The following is a 23,463-nucleotide window of genomic DNA, read 5'->3' as shown; positions in this document are numbered from 1 at the left end:
GGTGAGCCAAAGCTGCTCCTAGTTCTAGGGCAGGACCCGGAAACAATGCAGAACGGAGGTTAGAAGAAAAAAAAAAAAAAAATAGTCAGTAGAAGGGGTGACTTTCAGTTGGCAGTGGAATTGTTAATGATCGGCATTTCCACATTGGTGATTGGCGATCAGTGTCCTCCTCCAGGCAAATACCTCAGCTGTAAAGGTCTGGAAGGCTTCGAGGTTGTTCTGGGTACATATCAGTTGATGCAGATCTGCTGGTGGGAAGTCCTGGATCTTATTCTGGAGACGGTTTCTGATGTCGTTGTAATATACACACTCCAGAAGCAAGTGTTTCCAACTTTCACTTTGTCCGCAAAAGCAGTAGGGAGTGTCGATGAGTCCCAGTGTATGCAGTTTCTCATTTAGAGAACCGTGTCCGGTAATGAGAAAGGATGATTCGAGGCTGAGGGAGAACCATCGGGCGTTATTTGTAGTGGTTGCAGAGGTTACCTCCGGAAGAAAACTCCGAGTTACAACCAGGAAGTGCAAAACGGAAGGGGTTGGTCATAAAGGCAGCAGTTTAGATGGAACGAAAGAAAAACTGTTCTTTGAGTTATTGCACTTGCACCACCACACCGACATCCCCCCGTTAAAGCCAAAATCTAAAAAGACCGGATTAAACTCCCCGGGGACCATTTAGGTGCAGACAATGGATCGTAAGAGCAATCGCTCAGTTACCGTGGAAACGACCTTCTGATTGCCGTCTTATTTCCAGTTGTTTCCCACGTAATCTCCTTCGCTTCAGTTTCGCTCGGAGGGAGTCCGCGAAATGCTTCCAGTTTCAGGAAATGTTGCGTACACTGATGTGCCCAAAAATTAGGCAATGAAACAGGAAATGCCCAGAGAAGTGCGTATCTTTCTCTTAAAATTCTCTTTTAACGTCACAAATAAAAATATGAAATCGTATTAATTCTTTGGAAAAACTTCTTGTTTCGGTTGCCTCTTGAAGTGTCCAGGGGCATGAGATATCTCCAAGTTTGCTTTCTTAACTGATCTCGCAGTCCTGTTATTGCAATACATAAACAGATCTCTGGCAGTCGAGTAGTGGGTAATGCGATGGATTGGATGAACAGGGTCACGGGCAACGCATTCACTATCTGAGCCCAGGGCTGTTTTATATACCAACCAACTCAAATATCACTCCCTGGAGAGTTCACATTGCATCCAGGAATATTCTTCTTCTGTCTCAGATGCTAACTGGTGTCACTGACACCCCCAGTCTTCACGGAGTTAGCGCTACTCCACGTGCTGGACGCAGTAATGACAATCTCTACTTACCGTTGCATTCTACACTATCCAACCTGTGCTGTCTGAAGAACTTCCATCCGAACAACGCAACCCCCCTTTTCAGTACATTGTCAATAAATCCTCTGTCCTCTGAAATACTGTGAAGGCAAGCAGTACAGAGTGAAAGAGCCTCTCTGAAGCTTACAGCTTGCTTGAACTATAGAAGTATAAAGAAGAAGAAGCTTGAACTAGAAAGAAGAAGCTAGGAACTTGAACTTTATGAATAGGAATGACCAAAATATAAAATAGCTGTTGGAAATCTATTTGTACTGTGAATAATTTCCTGTTTTAAAGTTGCCGATAATTACATTCTGTAAATAATACTGTAAATGATTCGCACTTCTGTAAACATGATTTGTAAATATTGCATTGTTAAAATTGCCCCCCCTTGCATTTTTGTACACCCTTCTAGCCGGTTGGCTGTGTAAAAGGGGTGAAAGCAATAACTTTCTATAATAATAATAATAATATCCATAATTTGTTCTTGCATAGGATATTTTCAGCAGTGGGTGTTTTCATAAATCTCTTTTCGGGGCGTAGAAGTTAATTTGTGATACGAGAGATGAGCGATGGCGATTCGTGGTATCATTTTTACCAGCTGGTTAAATTGGAGTAGATCGGCTTTGTGGCTACTTTCCTCCAGCGCTTGAAGTCCAAAGAGTATACACCACTCTTGCTAAGATTTCTCATTAATCCACTTTTGAGACAGACGTATTGAATCGCTTTCGATATTTTCGATTTTTGGCAAAGCTGCACGTGGAGACCAGACCTGGGAGGCATATTCTAGGAAAGGGTTCGGAGAAGGTCAGCCGGACTGGTGAGTGGTGATGGTCGATGACTGCGTGAAGAATGGCTGTGAAAACGCCGCTTCGAAGCTTGGCAAGTGAATATGTTAGGGGAGCGCCTGATAGAGGTGTAGAATAATGCGCCGGAGAGGATCAATGAGGGAGGCTGCTTTCCCCGAGCAAAAAGGAGAGCAAATACCAAATTTTCGGGAATAAAAGAGAAGGCAGGATCTCCTGAAGTTTACTTTGAGGAAGCGAATTGTCGATCGTACGAAAGAGCTGGGTAAACTCTTTTTGGTGAGAGGTAGAAAAAGTCCGTTTCCTGGCGTGATTTGGTCATTATACGGTGATAGTAATGCTAATCTACCTGGGAGCAGGATTGCTGCAGCCCACTATATCCGGTGGGTACGCAATTTTGTGTGTTTCATTCCTACAGATGAGAGTGGACCCAGACCGGCGCATTAGGCTGACACGAGCGCCAACACTTTTTAGGGCCGGCTCTGCAGAGGTTCTGCACCAACACAGATGAACAAGGTGGAGATGGGCAATGCCACACACACCGCACTGTGTGTGTCTGACATCGTGTACTTTTCACAAAATTGGCGACACAGCAAGTTCAGCAAAAAATTACTTTTTGCGTGTTTTTTTCCTTTTGCTTTCCACAGCGAAACACAAAGAGTGAGCTAATAATAATAATAAAAGAAATTGGTTTCTGCGATCAACAGCTTTAGCCAAGACAACCGGACCGGTGGGTGCCTCGCGCCTTTCGCTGCCGAGAAGTTATTTATTAATAAATAGCGAGTGATTGCTCTCACCCCTTTTACACAGCCGACCGGCTAGAAGGGTTTACAAAAATGCAACAGTGGCAATTTCTACAACGCAATATTCACAAATCAAGTTTACAATATTTACAGAAGTGCGAATCATTGACAGTGTTATTTACAGAATGTAATTATCGACAACTTACTTTAGAAGAGGAAATTATTCACAGTACCATTTAAAAGTAGATGTCCAACAGCTATTTTATATTTTGGTCATTCCTTCCTATTTATAAAGTTCAAGTTCCTAGCTTCTTCTTTCTAGTTCAAGCTTCTTCTTCTTCATACTTCTATAGTTCAAGCAAGCTGTAAGCTTCAGAGAGGAGGCTCTTCACTCTGTACTGCTTGCCTTCACAGTATTTCACAAGGTGGTCTATTGACAATGAATTGAAAAGGTTCACTGCGTTGTTCGGAAAGACAGCACAGGTTGGACAGTGTAGAATGCAACGGTAAGTAGGGATTGTCATTACTGCGTCCAGCACGTGGAGTAGCGATAACTCCGTGAAGACTGGAGGCGTCAATCACACCAGTTAGCATCTGAGACAGAAGAAGAATATTCCTGATTGCAATGTGAACTCTCCAGGGAGTGATATTTGAGTTGGAAAATAAAACAGCCCTCGGGTCAGATGGTGAATGCGTTGCCCGTGACCCTGTTCATCCAATCCATCGTATTACCCACTACTCGACTGCCAGGAATCTGTTTATGTACGAGGTCGGTACAGAAGACCAGATTGCTGATGCATACACGTCATTACAATAGATTGTACTGGACGTATCCTCCGACAACATCGACGTGGAGTAACCCCGTCAGCTCTTGTCGAATTTTCGAGTTGATGCAATCGAAGCTACCCCTCGCAGGAAAAACCGACATTTGTTGACAATACACGCGCAAATACTGACAGCTCCTTAACTGACCCAAAATAACCATAATCGCTCTGAGACAACTACGTCATTTACACCAACCCGCAAAATATATAGGAACAGTAGTTAGAAGAAGAAAGCTTTAATATGATCCCCGTGCACTTAAAGGGCAGCAGTGCCCTTCTGTAGGGGAGAGAAACGCCTTCCAAAAAGAGTTTCTGGAATGTGGCGTCGCTGTTGCCACCGAACTTCATTGGGGCGCCATGCAACGTGGGTAAAACCGCGTTCTCTGGATCTTCTGCCACACCCACGATGCATCCACACAGCGTGTGCTCTGTGCACGTGGAAGGCAGCTTCGACGTGCTCTGCGGGTAGTTATCTCCGCTTCACGTGGCTTCGGATGAGTGGGAGCGTGACTTGCACTGGCGCAGAAATTTCCACCACGTGATTTCGGGTGCCTTTTTGTGCCCAAAATCACGTGGTGATTTCGTGCACCTGCTCCGGAATGACCCGTCACTTCGCGGGGGTGGGGTGAGGTGACTCAAAGTATGTTAAAGAAGACTGTACTGATTTAAAAGGAAGGCTTGCCCTACAAGACAGATTGCGATGAAGCGAAAGGTCGAATTGTTTTATTTAATCTCTGATTACCCGATTCTCGCTGACTATGGACCCTGCCACAGTTACCATCACTCGTTTCTCCCTCAAAAAACAACCTTCCCAGATACAGCCATCTGGACACTGCGCTGCCATCTGTCAGGTGACTGGACTGAGGGATTGGGAGTCCCGAATAGTCCATTCATCGAATGGACTATTTGGTCAGCTGACATGGACGCAAGTAACTTCCGCTTCCTGTCAGAGATCGGGACACGTCACTCTAATATATTTACGGGATTATTTACCCACTACTGTTCTATGCCTCAGAAAGGTGGGCTTCTGCTGCCCCTACAACCAAACGAGCCCTTTTTGAAATGACAAAATGACATGGCTTCTGAAATGACATGGCTGATTTCAAACACCACAGGTGCCACCCCAAGCCACAAGGGCTCACACAGTTGGCACAGAACCCGCAGTATACCAGTAGGCTACACCACAAAATCAGGTATGCAGCTACTCACTCCAAGAATCACTTCCACCTTTGAAATTGGCTACTGTTAATCTATTAGTCACCGAATCCTCCCAAGCTAGCAGTTTTCGACCCACCTAACTCTGCCTCGATGGCATCGGCAAATATTGTATTTTTAAGTGAATCCCATCCCTGTAGGAGGCTTCCTGTTAACAAGCGCACACTAAAACCACCATTATGATATTATGACGTCTTCCATTAGAGGATCCATCGTCACACCGTAAGGGCCTCCTCATCCCTTAGGTCAAATCTCGATCGCTTTCATATGGCAGACAGATTCCTGCCTGCTGAAATGCTTGACGTAGCACAAGACCTAGATGCCGATCTGAAACGTTTTGCTCAAGAGAGGACGGCTATGCTCGCAGAAATTACGTGATTTTTTGAGCGATGGCGTGTTCGACCTTATTTGAAAAAAGGCGAGTGAGTTTCTGCGGTAAAATGTCGGTGCTTCGAGAACAATTAGTGAATCTGCGCACGTGCAACAGCGTGTTGCAGTGTATACAATCATGTTGTATACAGTTGCTGAACAGAATACTTTTCATTCATTAATAAGATATCTATTAATTTGTATCACGTTCGTCATAAAACGTGTACATCATATTTGTAATTTGCAACCCCCCCCCCGTAGCTGTACATTACTGTACTAAGTATACAATATGATTGTACAGAAATGCCGCTACAGTGGGATGGCTCTCGTTCTTAACTAAGGACTTTTTAAAGAAAATTGCAGTGCGACTGTGCGACCACTTGAGAAACAGAGTGACCTTTTTTCTTCTTCTTTCTTTGCTCCATTCGGATTTTCGTCTGATTTTACGAAGAGGCGCAAATACCCGATTAACAACGAACACCCCTTGCGCTCCCAACAAAACATTGCGCGCAGTAAGCGGCTTTTGCGCACAATCCCCTATCCCGTGCGCGTGCTTCTTACCGCTAACAAAGTGTCCCCGATACACGACTTGAAATGAACACTCAGACGATCACAAAGACAGCGGTGCGGGGGGGAAGAGAGTTGGGGAAGGACGACATCCAACGATATCCTCAACGCAGCGAGCACTACAGCGCTACAAGCGGAATTCACCGGAACTACGGGTTGTGTAATTCAGCTGCACGGACAGAGAGAGAGAGAGAGAGAATCAAAAATGGCGTTTTAAAGACTTCGAAGTGAGAACGAAGTCGAACTTTGCCCGTAACCGACTTTCGGCTCGACGACCCTGCAGATTGGTCCCGTATCGGTGTCGGTAATTCGATTGTGCAGGGCCGAGTGGAAACATAATGCGATTCCGGTAATACGGATTCCGTCCCTGCGGGACCTGGCCGATCGATGGCGTCACGTGACACTGCCGCGCGAAACGCACGCGTTGCAGCGAGTGTGCAGTCGGCGACGTCTCGCCTCTGCACGGCCCGAAAACAAAACAATTGATTTAATAAGGAATATGACATGTTTGATCACGGCGCACCGATCAGCACTTTTTACGAGTCTCTTTGCCGGCGCACTCCCAGGAGAGGGCGCTAATGGAACGCAGCCCGCATTGTGCGCGTAATCCCTTTATGCCGCCCGATACAAAGTCGCCTCCCCTGCAAATAAAAATTAGATTCGAGAGACACGGAGAGGATTTCTCGACGACAACCTCCTTCGCTGACATTAAAGGTGTTCGGCCCTACTTGTCATGAATTATTAACAATTACTGCGCAACCCGAGGCGACCTCTAGTGTCAAATAACCGCACCAAGGCAGGCGTCTCCCTCCTTACATCGAAGAACAAAATTTAAATGCGGTCAAATTTGAATTTCATATTCGCGGACATCAATAAATCATGCGCGTGTGAGCGAGACTCGTTTATTTCCCAAAGTAGGTGGCAGATGACTTTCATCAACCGGTGAAATACCACCATTTTGCTTATTGCAGGCTTGAAGTGTTGAAACCCATGTTTAGTCACTAGAGCAAAGTTTCCGGCATCCCCCTCCCCCCATACTTCTCCTGCAACCCATGCACGGTACTGAGTACTATACGTTTTGATACCTTTCGTGTTTGGGGGTTTCATAAAAAAAAAAAAAAATGTCTGAAACTCTGTGATCTGCGCAGCTCATATTTTCGTGATGTCACACACACACACACACACACACCTACCAGAAATATTAGAGTGCACTCTCCTTTTTAGGGCGGATTACTCAATAAAGAAGATTGTACATCGACAGCGTACAATGGAAAACGGAATGGGCAAAAACGTCTTAATTTTTTCAATTAATGTAAAATTATGCGAGTAAATACGGTATATAGAAGTGCCACGGGGATGTGATGATAGTTAATAATGCGTGCGTACGGAGGTGACTTCTGGACGAGGTTCAACGCCAACCATTCTTCTGACCGTCAGACGATTGTGTCACGTGACTCGCAGGTTTGCCAAACGCTTGTCAAAATGAATCGGCACGGGATCCAATAAAACAACAGCCGGGAAAACACCGAACCCTTTCGCACCGATTCCGCGCGCGTAGCCCATCGGAGAGGATGCCAATGTTGTGTTTCCGCAGTTGGCTTTCAATCGCACGCGCGCGTTTGCTGCTCGCGATATTAATAAACCGTCGGCCGCGTTAACGAACGAAGTTTTTCTGCGGCGGCTGCCCACGACATTCGAAGGGCTCTTTCAAAGGGAGGACGAGAATAACTTTGATTTTTCTCCGTAATTGCGCACCATCGAAAACGATTTCCACTCGGGGCCGGCCCTTTGTCTCGCAGCTCGTGCCGTGAGCAGCGCGAATAAACGGACGATCGATAGTTGACTTTATCTTTTGGCTTCTATTATGTTCCGCTGATGAGTGCCAACTGCACGCTTCCGTCGGGGACCCAGTAATGGAAAGGGGGAGGGCCGCGAACGGGGGACGGGTTATTTACCGTGCCGGTAAACGGCAGCCGCTAATTGCCGATGTCCGTTCGAAAGAAGCGCTTTTTATTTGGCTTTTGGCGGATGTAATCGCCCGTCACAGCAACTCTCGGCTGTCTTCAAACGTCTTTTGTTCCGGTTGGGGGAAGAGTGGGGGGAAGAAGACTGATTTCGACAATCGCTGTGTGACAATGCTTTCCGGCCCCTCTACACAAGAAGCTCGCTTTAAACGAGTCAAAACGTTTCGTGGGTCTTCACGTAGTTGCAGTTTCTCTCGCCAGATGTCATCTGAAAGTAGTCTGTCTCTGTAGGTCTTAATGAATTCACCTCGCAGCACTCGACACGTAGACCGGAGTGGTCAAACGGGAAAAGTAAATCAATATGACTGAGGAAAATGCGCCTCCCTTTTATTAAATGAATTTAATTAATAAAAAATCGATTATTTGTAAATCAACGCACCATTTCATTTTATTTTTTCAGATCAATCAATTTAGCCCAACTACGAGGAATTACATCTCTCACTGTTAGTCCCTCGGGGCTCCTCCTTCGTACCACCTTATTTATTGTACAAAAGAATAGACACGTTTTGCTAATGAAGTTCTTTAAATTTAGACTGTATTTTTTTTTTTTTTTTTTTGGTCTGTTCCTCTTTTTCGGGATGAAAATCCCGTGTTTCCAGACAGGCAATCCCTCAAGCGAAAAGTCCGTGGATTTTCTCCGCGTTTTCACCCCGCAAAAAACAAAATCAGCCATAAAACAGGGGAATGTACGGAGGATCCTCTGATGCCTCGTGGCTTATCACGTCTCGACGCCAAATCAAAAACAACTGCAATTTCGTTTGTTGTTAGGCGACTACAGTTCTTAGGTCACGTTGCTAGGCAACAACTGCCAGAAATTTCCTTTTTCGCACTTTATATTTGCGATTTAAGACTTCCGTGGCGTTCTCTAATATCCTGCAACTGAGCCCCCGAAGAAAATTTATTCCAAAAGCTTCTCCGAGCAGCGCGGTGTCAGCCCAAAGTACTGAGCACCCCCAACTACAAACTGACCGTCTTAAGAGAAACACGAAGGAACTTAAAGCAGCAGGGGGAGGGGGGCGCATTCCAGGCGTAAAATAATTACGGAGCCAACAGTAGGAGCGCACGAAAATTAAGACGAACAGTGAAAGTTCAGCAGTTGGGTGGACACGCGCACACGAAGCACACTCACTATCTATCACACACACACCCGGCAACGGCGAGGCTTTTCCCAAGGAGGCGTTCACAACAGCGGACTTTTTCGACAACCACAAGAACGCAGGTTGGAAAGAAACCCGCCGGCCATTCTTCACGAGGATGTCGCAGCTAGAAATATGCGCCTCTCCTTAAAACAGACGCCTCTCTTCTTTTATACTGCGCCTGGGCAAACTTAAGAAATTGGCGGATAATCCAGAGGAGGCGTCTTCTTCGATGAAAAGGAATAGTCGAGCGGGAAGTCAGTCGGTTGCCTTATTTCGAATGGGGCTGATCGGCCTCAGAACATCTCTGGAATGTGCGCCATCTTGGAAGTAATAATGACCTCGCGAATCTTAAGGTCATTGGAAAATAAGTGCCGTTCCGCAAAAGATAATTACCGTAAGTAACCCGTGACTCGGGGAACACCGAGGGTTGGTTTCACTTTCGTAACAGATTATTAAAAGCGGGCCCAGTGGAGAGCCCCGAGGTACATCGGACTGAAAAGCAAACGAAACGGACACAGTTCGTTCAACTGCAACTCGGGCATGGCAGAGGAAGAAAGAAAATCGATCGGTGGATGAAAACCCCGCCACACGCCGGTTAGAACAGCGACAGAAAAAATGAACGATCTGAATGGTGGGCAGACATCTTGGACAGTCCGTTAATGAGTGAACGAATGAAATATCTTTACTGAAACAAACTGCAAAGGTACACAGCTGGATCGCCCCCTTGCCACATGACAAGAAGCGCGTTGTCTCTTAAAAGCCTCACGTTTTACCATTCGCGTTAATTTTTATGATCGTTTTATGCGTATTCGCATTAATGAGAGGATTTCAAAAAGATCCAGCGCAGAATCGAAAGCACAGCACCCCATATATTTAGGAAGGGGGGAGGGGTCCTCCCCGGACTCTGCTCCACTGAATTACGGCGAAAAAGAAGTATATACGTTTAGGACGAGTTGAATGAGAAAAAGGGTCCTTAAACTGATGAGGTTCCGGTCCTTAGAAATGTAACGAGGCTCGTGTTTGATGAGGGATCTGCGAATAAAGAGGAGATCTGACTGCGGAACAGTATTCAGGGGGTCGAAGCATCGAACCTGCTGAACCAAATCTGCTAGGGGGCGACGCAATCGTTCGCAGAGAAAGAGTGCCGAGAAGATGGCGACCAGGACGAGGAAATTTATGGCGTTCTTCCGTGCGTGTGTCACGACCTGGATTAAGCGATGGAATCCGGATCGAACACGAAAGCGGGGAGATCGCGAACAGACATGAAATCGAGTAATTTCGGGAGGGAACTCCACGCCCTACCGCATTCCCAAGAGTGCTCTAACGTGCACTGGGCACTCCCCCGAGGCAGACAGCGAGGTTCCTGCGCTACCTCGAATTCCACACGTGTCGTTAAGATCCCATTAAACTCTCCCGAGTACGCGCGGCTGTAATTAGCGAGCTTGCCAAGATTAGGAACGTTGCACGAGCGCTGATTACGCATTCAAACAGCCAACCCCTCCTCGCCGGGTTTCTTCCTTTAAAAGGTTGCCAGGAGTGCGTTCTAGTGAGAGCAATGCTAACGCATCCCACAGGACAAAAGAAAAAAAAAAAAAAATCCACACAAGCAAACTGGAAGTAACGTCCTTCCTTTCTTTAGCCTCCTCCCCCCCTGCACGCTCTTTTTGTCTTTTGCTTGATGATTTTCCCTCTGCCCATTCGGCCACGAGTGAACACCACAAAACTGATCCGGTAACTACCTGCATCGGGGAAGAGGGGAAGGGAGAGAAAGACCCGCGGATGAAACTTTGCAGATAAACTCGAACCGTAGGAAACTTTCCGTTGCCATGGAGACGCCCGTTTATCGGGTAGTTCTGACTGGGCGTTATCTGGCAAAGACAAGAGCATGTTTATTGCTTGTTTAGGATCCCTTATCTGAGTGGTGACGCTTACTCTCGAGTGACTGCTCGCCGAAACCACGTCTTTGTTGCCAGAGGGAAGGGGATGGTGATGGGAGGGGTGGGGTGGGGAGTATTCTGTCAAGCTCGCTGCCGTCTTGTAAGATAAGCGCCCGTTATGCCGCGAGGGTTGTTTCCTGTTAGAGAAGCCGCCACTTGCCGGGGGCATTAACGGCTTAAAACGTTCGGTTGTTAAAGTTGGGGGGGAGGTCGTAAAGCCGCGTGCACATCATCAGAACGTGCGATTAGACGAGTGAGACGCGATTCTTCGGTGCATCGAGCGGGCTAATCCCCGGCACGGACACCATCCGGATGCGGAGAGGGCCGTAAAAGAGAGGCAATGAGGGAAATCGGAGGAGCGGCGCACGCGCATTTTGCGGCCATCATTCTACAAACTGCGGACAGCTCATCTCGCACACGTTCAGCGCGTGCACTGAAAGCAACCCGGCAATAAACGACACGAGCAGTGAGTAAACAACGCGCCCTCGAGGAAAGTTCCACGAAGCGAGTGTGGCTCGCCGTCCATTTACAATCCCCAAAGTACGAAGAAAGATGGCGGCTGCGTGTGACGTCACTGCGATACTCACGATGTCGCTCGTTTGGATCTCTCGCGATCTGGTTGTTTCCTCGTCCTCCGTCGTCCTACCTTGTTTTGCTCAGTGAGGGACCAACACCCTCTCTGATTACGGCATTTTAAACGCTGTTTTTCACAGTGAGCTCACTGAGGAGGTCGCTTGTTGTTGTTGTTGTTGTAGACGCATCAGTAACTTACGCCATATTGCGTCGGTTCTCTGGTCGATTTGGCGTTTGTTGGAAACCACGCTACCCTCGCTGAAGCCGAATAATTTAGCCAAGTTTTCAAAAGCACTCCCATAAAAATTGACCGGATTGGGACTCTCGGATTCTTTTCCACCTGGTCTGTGGGCACGAGAGGACAACTATACCAATTGCGGTGCTCACAAGAGGGATGTCAGTAAAGCTGCGGCCATAATTATGGGAGCATCCTTGGACTGGAGATGTGCGAACGTTTCCGCGGCTCCCAAAGATGAATTGGAGAGACGACTGCCCATCGCCATCTTCAAAGGGCCAAGTGAGTAGTTTGAAACCTGTTAGCTTAAACTGCTGATCCATGGAAAAAATGGAATCTGATTAAAGAAGTAATGCACGACCATCTGGACAGGGATGCAATTATATCGCAGGCACAGCGTGGATTTGTTAGCAAATATGCAAATACAAAAAATGCAAATATATTTATCCGAATTGGAATTATATCGGTCTTTATAATATCTGATCTCACCATTGAGCTTCACTAACTGCATGATGTCGCATATCTGGACATTTCAAAGTTCCCAGATCAATGTTCTAAACAGCGAATTTCAGTCTAGGGAGCCACCAATGCGTAAAAAGTTCAGGACAAAAGAAAGGCGTTTGAGTAATGCAGCTCACTCGAATAAATCAGTTAATATCTGTTGTGGCAAGCTGTTTGATGTAAAAATTACTCCTACATGTTTGTGAGTGATTAATCCTTTCGTGATTAATGGTAAAAGCGATATCTTCTAGGAGGTGTCCAGTGGATATCACACGTTGAATGTCCTTGCCTTAAAGTTTATCCGTCTCTTGGTTTTAATGTTGGAGTAGCATTTTTCGTTTCTTCTAGGACATTTCTGGATGGCTTCGCTTGAGACTGTCTAAAGGACGTTGAAATATTGGTAAAACCAGAAGAGACATCGGGTCATTTTTATTGTTCATCGAATCTGTCGATAACTTCCTTAAAAATATACTACTCAGCTTTGTATTAATGTTTTTTGTAAAGCGTGATTAGCATTAGTGGAATCTCCAATTTGTGATGTGAGATCGTCTTCGAGACATCAGGCTTAATCTCTAAGTTTGCAGATGACACAAAGGTTGGAATGGGGAGTTAACGACAATCATCAGGGTGAGCTACTACAATAACATCTAGAAAAATTAGGCAGATGGGCTGAGAAGTGGCAACTGAAGATTAACATTGACAAATGCAAAGTGTTGCATGTGGGTAGCAGTAGCCCAAGAGAAACGTACCAACTGTGTGGTACTACACTCAAGGAGGTGGAGAACGAAAAGGACCTGGGGTAATTGGGCAGTCAGATATGAAGTTCTTTGCGCAGTGCAGTCGGGTTGCCAGAACAGGTCATGGTGTCTTTTCAATGATATACAAGAATTTTTCTAGCAGGAAAAAGGAGGTGATTATCCCCATTTAAAGGCAATGGTCAGGCCACGCCTTGAGTACTGCGTACAGGTCTGGAGGTCTCATTTCAAGAAGGATGTAGAGCTGTTGGAACAAAAACAGAGAAGGGCAGCAAGATTAGTGAGGGGAATGAAAAGGTCCTCTTACCAAGAGAGGCTTAGGTTATGGAAATTACACTGTCTGGAGACTGGGCACCTGCGAGGTGATCTGATTAAGGTCTACAACGCCTTGAATGGGTTGGTCAGGTCCAACGCTGATTAGATTCTTCCTTATATATATCTTTATTGCATTCAGTGAATAGTTGCAGGGATGCCTGATGCAATGTCTATAACAGTAACAATATTAAGACCACACAGACCAGACGTTGTGGTTTTGGAAGTGGGTAGTTTCAATAAATTCAAGGAAGAAGTAGACAAATTCTTTGAGGGAATGGACAGGTGATGATGTGAAAAGGTTTTTCCCCCTTTCTAGGCTGATGCTTTATAGAGCTTGCTTCTTTAAAATTCCTTGTAATCTGGGGCTATTGGTATCCTTGAATTGCATTTCTCTGCTACAAGGCCCGTTTAAGAAATAGTTCTTTTTTCTTTATTTCTTTTCTTGAAAGGAGTCCTGTCGCATTAAAACGCTTGAGAGCGTCTACGGAAACAGAAACGCAGTAGACTGCACACTCCCTCCCTCCCTTGTTTTATTGCGAGGGCTGCCGTCTCCACAGAGGGGATCGTCTTCCGAGATCGAGCAATGAAAACCTAATTTGGCGAAGAAACGTCTCAAGGAAGTCGAGTTCCGAGGAGGAAATCTTGGGAAATATCTGCATTGCAATGAGAACTACGAGGGACACTCACTCGGGGCATCACCCGAAGAGCCCCGCGGTGTTGCCAGCAGAGGCGATCAATTCGAGTTTTGTGACGAGATGCTGCAGTGGCGAATGTAGTGTGGTCGAGTCGTTTCCTCCAGCCTGGTTGCAGCACTGGAGAGTTGTCAATTTGTGGCGCACCCTGGTGGCATAACACGAAGTCGGCAAAAGCGAGGGATGTGTCCACGCAGCGGCTCACGCTCAAAATTCACTTCAAATACTGGGGGATCGCAGAACCGAGCTGTTACGATGCGACGTCAGTTTCTCCCTCTCGCTTTTGGCCACCCCACCGGTTACGCTTCGCTGCCACCCCTCGTCTTTCCCGAGCTTGGGGTCTGAGCCAAGCTGTCTACATTTCTCCTATTAACGCCACAAGAATGGCTCACCGCGGCTGCTCACGTGCTCGGCTGGAAGGTGAGAGTACCCGCCAATGCAAGATTTCCCAGGGGGAGGGGGATATTAACGTCGGCAGTGGGGCTGCAATTTTCCACCTGCGTGGGGGGGTTTTCAGACAGGAGCGGATAACGGGCCAGGGGTTAACAGATCCGTAGATTACGGCAACGTATCGAACTCCGGATGTTTCATTTAACACGCGCGAGGTGGCTGCACAAAATCTGTTTCCATGACAACCGAGCAACGACTCTTCGGGCAGTCGGAGCACACGCGTTGAGCGCGGAGATAACCCCTCGCTCCTTTCAAAAGTCGCTACGTCACCCGCATCGCTGCGGCGTATCGTGGGGAAGCGGCGACATCTAAACGAGAGGATGCGATGACTGCAGCGCCCTCTGCAATTAAAATGAATCATTCTGCAGCTTCCCACTAAAGACGCCTTCTCAATTCCGTACGCTTGTCAATAAATTTCTCGAAATGTCCGTCAGCAGGGGGCGCTGCTTCGGCCCCCACCCCAGAAACGTCTTATTTAAATATCGGACTTGGCGCATCGTGGCCTTAGTCGCCCGTGCGTTATAAAAACCAAAAGCAAATCGAGAAATGACCCTTCACTTTTGGTGCGCGTCGACTTCCCACCCGACAGGAAACTCGCGCAGGAGGCGAGCCCACGTGCATCGCAGGTATGCTCACGGGCGCTAACGAGCGCACGTGCGATTAACGAGCGGGAATATCGACGCGGCATTTCCTTATTATCGCGCGATTTATCGCTCGCCGGAAAGAAAGAAGCGGGCCCATTAACGGCCCGCAATAACTGCTGACAGCTCCACCAGCGGGCAGTTGGCGAACTGCCGGTTGCTCCGGCGTGTTGGGGGCCCCGTAATGAGCGGATGAATTTATGGCCGCGAAGTGCGATGACGAAAACTCAATATGCGCACATTGACGCCGCACAATGGCCAAGAAATTGATTGTCTCGCTATAAACTTTACCGCAGCATTAGACATATTTACTTGACACACATTATTGCCCCATACATCAGTCCTTTGTGTGCGCACACAGCGCGTGCTTCTGAGAGTCGCCAATAAATCCCGAGCAAACACGAAGTGGGAAAAGGCAAAAATCGATAAGCAGATTCGTTCGGAATGGAGGAGGCAGCGGAAGATGGTCCTCCCTCGCTCGAAACACGGTGGTACAACCACCGAGCTGTCGTTGCCACCGGATGCCACGTGCCTGCATCTGATCGAGCCAACGAACTGATCCCCCACATCGCGCGACGATCATCAACTGCTGGCACGAGACGTGGTAACAGCGCAGGACTGTCGTGGTTCCACCAGACGACAAGTATCTGCACCAGGAGGGCTAAATTGAATCCAGTAACTTACAATGTCAATGTCAACACCGTAATCATACTGGTCTATCTGTTCTCCTCCTCCTCCTCTGATAAACCACGGACTACCTGGTTTTGTCGAAGGTTCCACCCACAGTATCCAACCGGAAGTACAAGGACCAAACTTGTCTTAATCGCAGAACTATCCTGACCCGCTTGACACGGCTACTGACCTTCCCTCGTAACTTGGTTCTTCCATCTGGAACCCGAACCACACACTCTGCTCAAACAAATTATTATTATTAATATTATTATTATTAAATCTGTTTATTGCTCTGCCAAAGAGCCACCCCCTGGACAGCAAAAAGCTAGGGGGGTGATATTTACACACAGAGGTTAAGACAGGGACATGTGTCTTCAGGCGGTTACATAGGGCCCATGTATGCTTAACCCGACAGGTACAGAACTTACACTGTTTATTATTTTTCATAATTGAAAGAATTAAAGGATATTATTTTCTCTAAATTGCTATAAATTACATAAGCACGAGGGAAATATACAAAATATAAAGAAATGAGGCAGTCCTTCACCGGTTGTTACACGTGGTATCTTTTCAATTCTTCAATCTTGAACGTAATAGTGCAGCCAGGCGTCTTTGGAGTAGTAGATTCTAAGTAAGAGAGGACCAGTGATGGCTTCACCTATCTTTAACGGGATGCATTGGGGTGGCATTTTCCTTCTGGTGGCGTCTCATAAGTGTATGTTTGCATATGTGTCCTTTAGCTTCTGACGTCTGTATGAATGCTGCTCGCAGAATCTATCCAGGTCGATGGCTAAATTGTTCATCAGATCTACCGTGTTTCCTGGGAACATGCGTCTCAATCCTTTCAGGTTGTTCAAACTGATTGTGAGTGGGAGCCTTGGGTCCATTTGATTCCTTCCGGCAATGCGTGGAGTTTTTATTAAATCAGTGATGTCAGGGGCGTCGAGTCGTCTTGTGATTAGTCTGGCAAGTGTAAGAAGGTTTGCTGCCACAATCTGTTGTTTCCATGGGGTGACTTCCAGATTTATGTAGAACTGAGCCCTGGAAATGGTGTATTGGTTGCCAGTCCACCAGTTGAGCCATTTCAGGAGCCAGTATTCCAGGCTGAGGAACTTGTTGCAGTGTGTTGTGGGAGCAGAGGACCAAATGATTGAGGCATAGAGAGGTATAGGATAGACACATCGGACAACATATTTCTTTACCAGGTCGGCGTCATGAATTCCCGTTAGTTCCTGGCGGATCGCCCACATAGCGGAGCACATTTTCTTCTTCTTCTTCTTCTTTAATCTTTATTGTATACAAACATGGTATATATACAATAGACCCTTCACAGCAACAATGCCAGGGGTTTTACATTGGTTGGTGGACAATAGCCTTGGGGGAACGGGGCCCACATCGAAGTTCGGGCTCATCCCCCAGAGCCAATAATAAAATAGAATCAGTGTCAGATTATTTACAGGACATTTTATGCTTTTGACAGTATTTACCATGAAATAATAAAGATATTCATATTTACATTATGTTATATTAATATTTATATTCATAAAGATATTCTTTACTTTATTTACAACACATTCATAAAGACATCGTGCTTTGAACATTATTTACAATATATTGGGCATTATTATGCTGCCCTTATCAATGTGCACTTTGCCTCTTAAGGATCTGTTTTCGGTACCTCCGATCCTTCACAAACCTACAGAGGTCGCCGTCAATTGAGAGGATTGTGGGGAGCATCTCCCTGGGGAGAAAGCGGTCACTGAGCGCTAGTCTGTTATAGTGAGCTGTGAGCGTGGGAGCTGACCTCAGTCCGGGTAGAGGGATCCTCCAGCCACACAGTTCCCAGATGCTTGGCTCCGAGACCATTCCGATTGTCATCTTGACAGTGAGAACGAGGCGTTTTTCAAATACAAGATCTGGAAGTCGGGCAAAGTGAAGTGACGTCGCCATCGCAGTTGTCCTTTGCTGGGGTGGACGACGATGTTTTTGCGTGATCCAACGAAGGAGCCAGTGTTCGGCGGAGTACACGCGCTTGATGTTGGTAGGGGCCGCGGACCCCCAAATTTCCGAGGCATACAGTACGACGGAGTATACTGAGGTGTATATGTACCGACGAGTCACATCCAGATCCCTAACGTGGAGCAGTTGTTGTTTTGTGGTCCAGCGCATTTGACAGAATTTCGCTGTGAGCTTCTCAATGTGGGGGTTGAAGCTCAGTTTATAGTCGAAGACGACTCCCAAGTCTGTATGCATCTTGACCACTGGGAAGGGAATGCCGTCTAGAGAGGCTTGGATTTCAGCGGGTTGGCGCTTCAGAGAAAAGACAATTTGGGCTGATTTGGCAGGATTAATGAGGAGGCTAAATTGATGAAGATAGGATCCTAAGTTATGTAATTTTTCACAGATCTTTTTATTGATGTTTGAGAGATGTTCGCCGGGGTTAATCTGAGTATATATCTTAATATCATCGGCATAGCAGAGTATGTCTTCTCTCTGTTGCACAAACGGAAGAATAACTGCGGTGAATAATGCTCCGGAGAGAACTCCGCCTTGGGGAACTCCTGCAGTGATCTTTCTCCGGATTGTGTGTTGATCCGCTTTAAGAAGAATGGTTCTCTCAGAGAGCAGGGCTGTGATAAACCATAACATGTCACCTTTTATGTAGAAGTAGTTTTCTAGGAGGCGAACAAGTGAGGGGATACTGATGGAGTCGAAAGCAGCTTCCAGGTCGATGTAAGTGACAGAAAGCTCTGCTTTAGCTTCTAGTGCACTGAGAATGGTGTTGGTTATCGATGTTAAATTGGTGACTGTGGATCTACCTGGAATGCCATAGTGAATCTGTGGGGGTTTGTGAGGCATGATTTGATTGATGATGGTGGAAAGTAATGTTTTCTCCATGAGCTTCAAGAGGCTGGAGGAATGAGAGATTGGCCTGAACTGTTTAATGAGGGTTGCAGATTGGCATTTAGGGTGTGGCCTCACAGCATATCTGTTCCAGAGAGGGGGAAAGTAGTGCTGCGTTAATATACGGTTAAAAATTGATAGTAGCGGATCGATGATAAACGAGCTAAGACATTTAATTTTGGTTTTTGTGTTCAGGAGATGAGCCTGGAATGTCAGCCCATCATCCCACACCAATCCGAGATCTTTGTGCGTTTTAACTTTTTGAATGGGTGATCCATTGATGGTAAGATTAATGTCATTGCGTGACTTCTTCCAGGTGAAGGACATTTGAGCTGTCTTTGTTTGATTAATCTGTAGTCCGATGGAAGCCAAATATTGTTGAAGGTTATGTATGGTTTTACTTGCCTGCAAGGTAGTGCTACGAACCTGAGTTTGGTCAGAAGATGTAATATAAAGTTTCAGATCATCAGCGTATGATTGGAAGTCCGTTTTGGATACCAGGAAGGGCTCCAGCGCTGCGGCAAATAGGGTTGGTGATAGGACTCCCCCTTGTGGGACACCCCTATTAGTAATGCAAGTTGTCTGAAATCTGCGATGTGATATGATGAGATGTCTATGTTCCAGGATTGATTTAATGATACTGAGAGTCCTTCCAGTGATGTTAACGTACTGCTGGAGAATGGTGATTAGAGCTGCTATATCTATTTTGTCATAGGCCGCTTTTATGTCAAAGAAAATACCATCAAGCTGTGTCCTGTTGTTGAGGGCTTTCTGGATTCTGGTAAGGGTGTCTAGGAGGTTGCTGTTAGTAGATCTCCCCTTAATCACAGTGTGGAGGTACGGAGGCCTGTGATTGAAACAGTGGTCTGCAATGGTGGGCTGGAATGCTTTTTCAAATATCTTTAGGAACCCACAGCCGATGGCAATTGGCCTGAAATCTTGAGACCGCTTGGGGTCCCTGCATTTAGGGACTGGCCGCACAAAGTATGTGTTCCAGATATTTGGAATCTCACCACTTTCTAAGATTTTATTAAAAATATGGACTAGTGGGTCTATAATATATGTACTGCAGATTTTGATTAGAAACAGGGGAAACCGGTCGGGACCCACAACAGCTTTCAGTGGAAGTTTTTTGATGATCTCCATCAGATGGTTTCGGGTTATGGTTATGAGTGATATTGGAGGTTTGAAGGGAGGGCCAAAAAGTGTAACAGGGGGTGGAGCATATGACTGGTCGATCTGTTGAAAAGTAAGCTCAGTCCATTCCTTAAATATTTCTTCCTTCATATTGATTTGCTTATGGCTCTGTTTCTGGAGTCTTTTAGATCTTTTCAGCTTATCCAGGGCAAACTGGTTGCAGACAAGTCGTTTTTGTCTTAAGAAGAGAGCCCTTGCCTTTTTATAGGCGCTGAAGTTTTCGGCGTCAGCTGATTTTCTCCATCGTCTGTAACCCTTCTGTTTCTGGAGAAAAGTCTGCTTGGTTGATTGATTAAACCATACAGAGGTTCTGGAGGTTATGCGTATTTCTTTTGCAGCTCCCTCTTTGGCTATTCCATAAAGCTCTTCGGCTAGGTGGCTTAGGGCTACATCAGGAGGGACAGTGAATAGGTGTGTCCAGTTGAATTCTCTGAGACGTCTGAGGATGATTTCTGGTTTCAGGAATTTAGTAGAAAAGGTTAGTTCTCTCTCGGGTTGGTTTTCTTTTCTGGGCAAGTGATGATTGTGATTTTTTTGTAAGGCGATTTCACATGTGATAGGATTGTGGTCAGAGTAGAATTTAAAAGAAGAGGTGATCATAAATATGCTGTCAAGATTATGGAATACGAGGTCGAGTGTGCTATTACCTCTGGTTGGGCTGGTAATACTTTGTACGAGGCCCAGGACAACAAATATGGCGTCCAGTTCTTTCTTGGCTTTTTCATGGCGTGTTGAAGTCACCAGTCACTATGGTTTTGATGTTTGTTTCTAAGTTTGTAGCTATCCAGTGAGGTGTGATTCACTGGGGTGCGTGTTTGGAGAATTGATTCTCTGGTAGTCAGTGGTTGGATATCCTCAGAAAAATGGTAAGAGGGGCCTGGCATTTCTATCCTAATGGCGTCAGGTGAGTTGCTGCGTCCTACTGGTCGAAAAGGGCCCCACTTGGGGATATTCGAATTGAGATCCTGGTTCAGTTATGTTATATCAAAATCAACTTGAGACGTGGTTTTGTTATGTGGACACCTGAGACGTTCAACAGATTTAGGAGAGTTCCGAAGGCACTGAGATTCCAAAATTAAGTGGGTTTCAACGTTTACTAGCTGTGATTTTAGGTGGTAGATTTCTGTTAATATCTGTTGGTTCTGCTCGCGAAGCGAGTGCATCTCTTTTATTAGTATATCATGATTAGATTGGATGCGGTGGACGGCATTACTGTCTGCAGCACGATCCAAATTGTTCTGTCGAGTTAACTGTACGTTGTATGTGTCTAAAACTTCAGTGATAATGTTGCGAAAAACGTGGACTGTGTTGACCTCTGAGATGGTTGCTTGAGGTGTTAAATTTTCTTCTTGGGTGAGATGTTCAAGGCTTGATGTGGTTGATTCTGGGTCTCCTATTAGTTCCTCATCAGTTGGAGTTGTCGATTCAGTAACATTCGGGAGTTATCTGTGTTTCGTTGGAGTTATGCAAATTATCTTCTTTCGTTGTATTCTCTGTAGGAAGATCTGTGTTGTGAATAGTAGAGGTATGGTTTTTACATGCTTCGCAGATCCATGCGCGTCTTCTTTGCTTATTTAATTTCTTTTGTGAGGGGGTAAGACAGGAGCTACAAATGTTCAGGTTGCATCGACAGCAAGTTAAATCAGCTTCCCTGTTTAATTGACAGATGGCACACGTGGTTGGGTGCTGAGTGTGTTGTTCGTCCTGCATTTTCTTATTTTATTATCCTGTTGAATTTTGAGTACTAAGAATCCGATTGCGTTATGCAGCAGATACTGTTCAGCGAAAGAAATGTATTTGTTTACGCCTTGTCTTGCCGAAGGCAGTCGGGGGTGGCAGCGGACTGCTATTGTTGGGACAGGCATCCTGAGGGGTTACGACCTTGTGCTGACCTTGATTATCTCCGTACGCTTGGTGATTTGTTACTGTAGTATGTTCATAAAGAGGGCAAAGACAAAGCAGTGGGCGAGTGGCTAATATAAAACAATAATAAAAGTTTACCTGTTGGAAGGTCTTCTGTGGAAAATTAGTAGCTGACGAGCGAGTCTTTCCTGATCAGTACACTGGACCCGCCAGGTGGCCTCTAGTTATATACCTTGTGCATTTCGTGCTCCTAATTAAAGGTGATTTATGTGAATTACAGTGAATGCTCGACCGTTCAAGTGATATAGAGGTCATCAGTGAGTGCCTGTCTACTGGTGCAGGAAATTTCAGCTGCGTTGCCCCAGCCAAAGATAAGTATTTTATAATTTTCCCTTTTTGGCCTGCGACAATGAATTTTTCCAAGATGGACGACATCTTGTTGTCATTTCTTGTGTGCAAGACTAAAAATCATAAGAATGGTCTGATGTATACTGGCCAATAGCAAAGCACTAAACTAGCAAATACTCACCGCACTGAGTAGGGTTAATACCCGATGGATACAACCCTCCTGAAGCAAGTATCTAAGAACAAAGACAGGATTAAGAGTAGACCCCGAGTAGTATCTTTGTAAATTTCACAAACGGCAAAATTTAACCGTAACATAGAGGCAAGTGTAGAAGCGAGTTAAAATTAAAATTAAAGTATGCAATCTGAAAGGGATATCAGCTCTAAAATGACACAGGAATGCGTTATCTGTCACCAGAACCCTGAGGCCATCTTTAAATGCTGTACATGTAGCCGTAATTTTTGTACAGCCTGCCTAGGTCCCTCATTTAAAAAGTTAAAGAAAGAAAGGCGACTAAAATGGTCTTGTGATTTTTGTCGTGGCAACGCGAGAACTAACACAAAACCAGATCTGACAACTAAAGAATTGACATCTGGAGAAGAGACAGAAAGTCCAGTTACCCAGGAAAATCAGGAAAGTGTAGCAATTACACCAGACATCTCTCAAAGGGAAAATCTGAACACATCAGAAAACTCTATAATATTGAATCCTGATAAAGGCAATGGCGATAGGAGTGGCCAAGTGATCTATGGAGAGTTGATAAACGCGCTTACGGACGCCCTCGCTAATCACATTACTCAACTGACACAGCAGTATTTACCTCCTCTGGCTCAGGATCGGGTTAAACCTACCTCCACTTCTCATAAAACTATACGTTTTGAGTCAGGAAACAAAGACATCGAAGCTGAAAGTACGACTTCATGTGTAAATATTGAACAAAGCGATTCTGAATTTAACGCGTCTACTTCTCAGGTTAATCAGGGTGTTCTTGAGGATAAGGGCATAAAAGACAAAGAATGTCTGGATAAAATGAATACTGATAAGTCGAAGACAGACCCAGTTTTACGATTGATGCAGAATGCCTTGCAGATAGTGCTAGTATGCAGTGGCTTTGACGAAAATAAAGAAAAACTTGAGTGATTTCATGGCTGCTGAAACCAATAAAGTAACTAAGGCAGCCTCAAACATAATCCATAGCTTTTGGGCAGAGATGGAAGCGATTACCACGTCATTGATAATTCAAAATGAGAAGATAAAAGTCAAGACAGAGGAATTACAAGTAAGAGCTAATATGTTTGACCAAATCATGAGTGGCAAGGCTGGTTTGATGCCACCTTTACAGCAATCTTACGCCGAGAAAGTCAGGATCAGCTCGACA

At 45.7% G+C, this 23,463-nt stretch overlaps 1 pseudogene; it reads right to left on the bottom strand.

Moving 5' to 3' along the window:
- The window catches only part of LOC150092034 (ubiquitin carboxyl-terminal hydrolase 15-like), a 28,386-nt pseudogene extending 6,212 nt beyond the window's left edge, over positions 1–22,174 (bottom strand).
- Positions 22,175–23,463: the final 1,289 nt, after the last annotated feature.

The sequence above is a fragment of the Mastigoproctus giganteus genome, chromosome 1 (genome assembly GCF_048544385.1).
Source record: "Mastigoproctus giganteus isolate SK-2022 chromosome 1, ASM4854438v1, whole genome shotgun sequence".
Classification (NCBI taxonomy): Eukaryota; Metazoa; Arthropoda; class Arachnida; order Uropygi; family Thelyphonidae; genus Mastigoproctus; species Mastigoproctus giganteus.
This window is presented reverse-complemented; position numbering and strand designations above follow the sequence as displayed.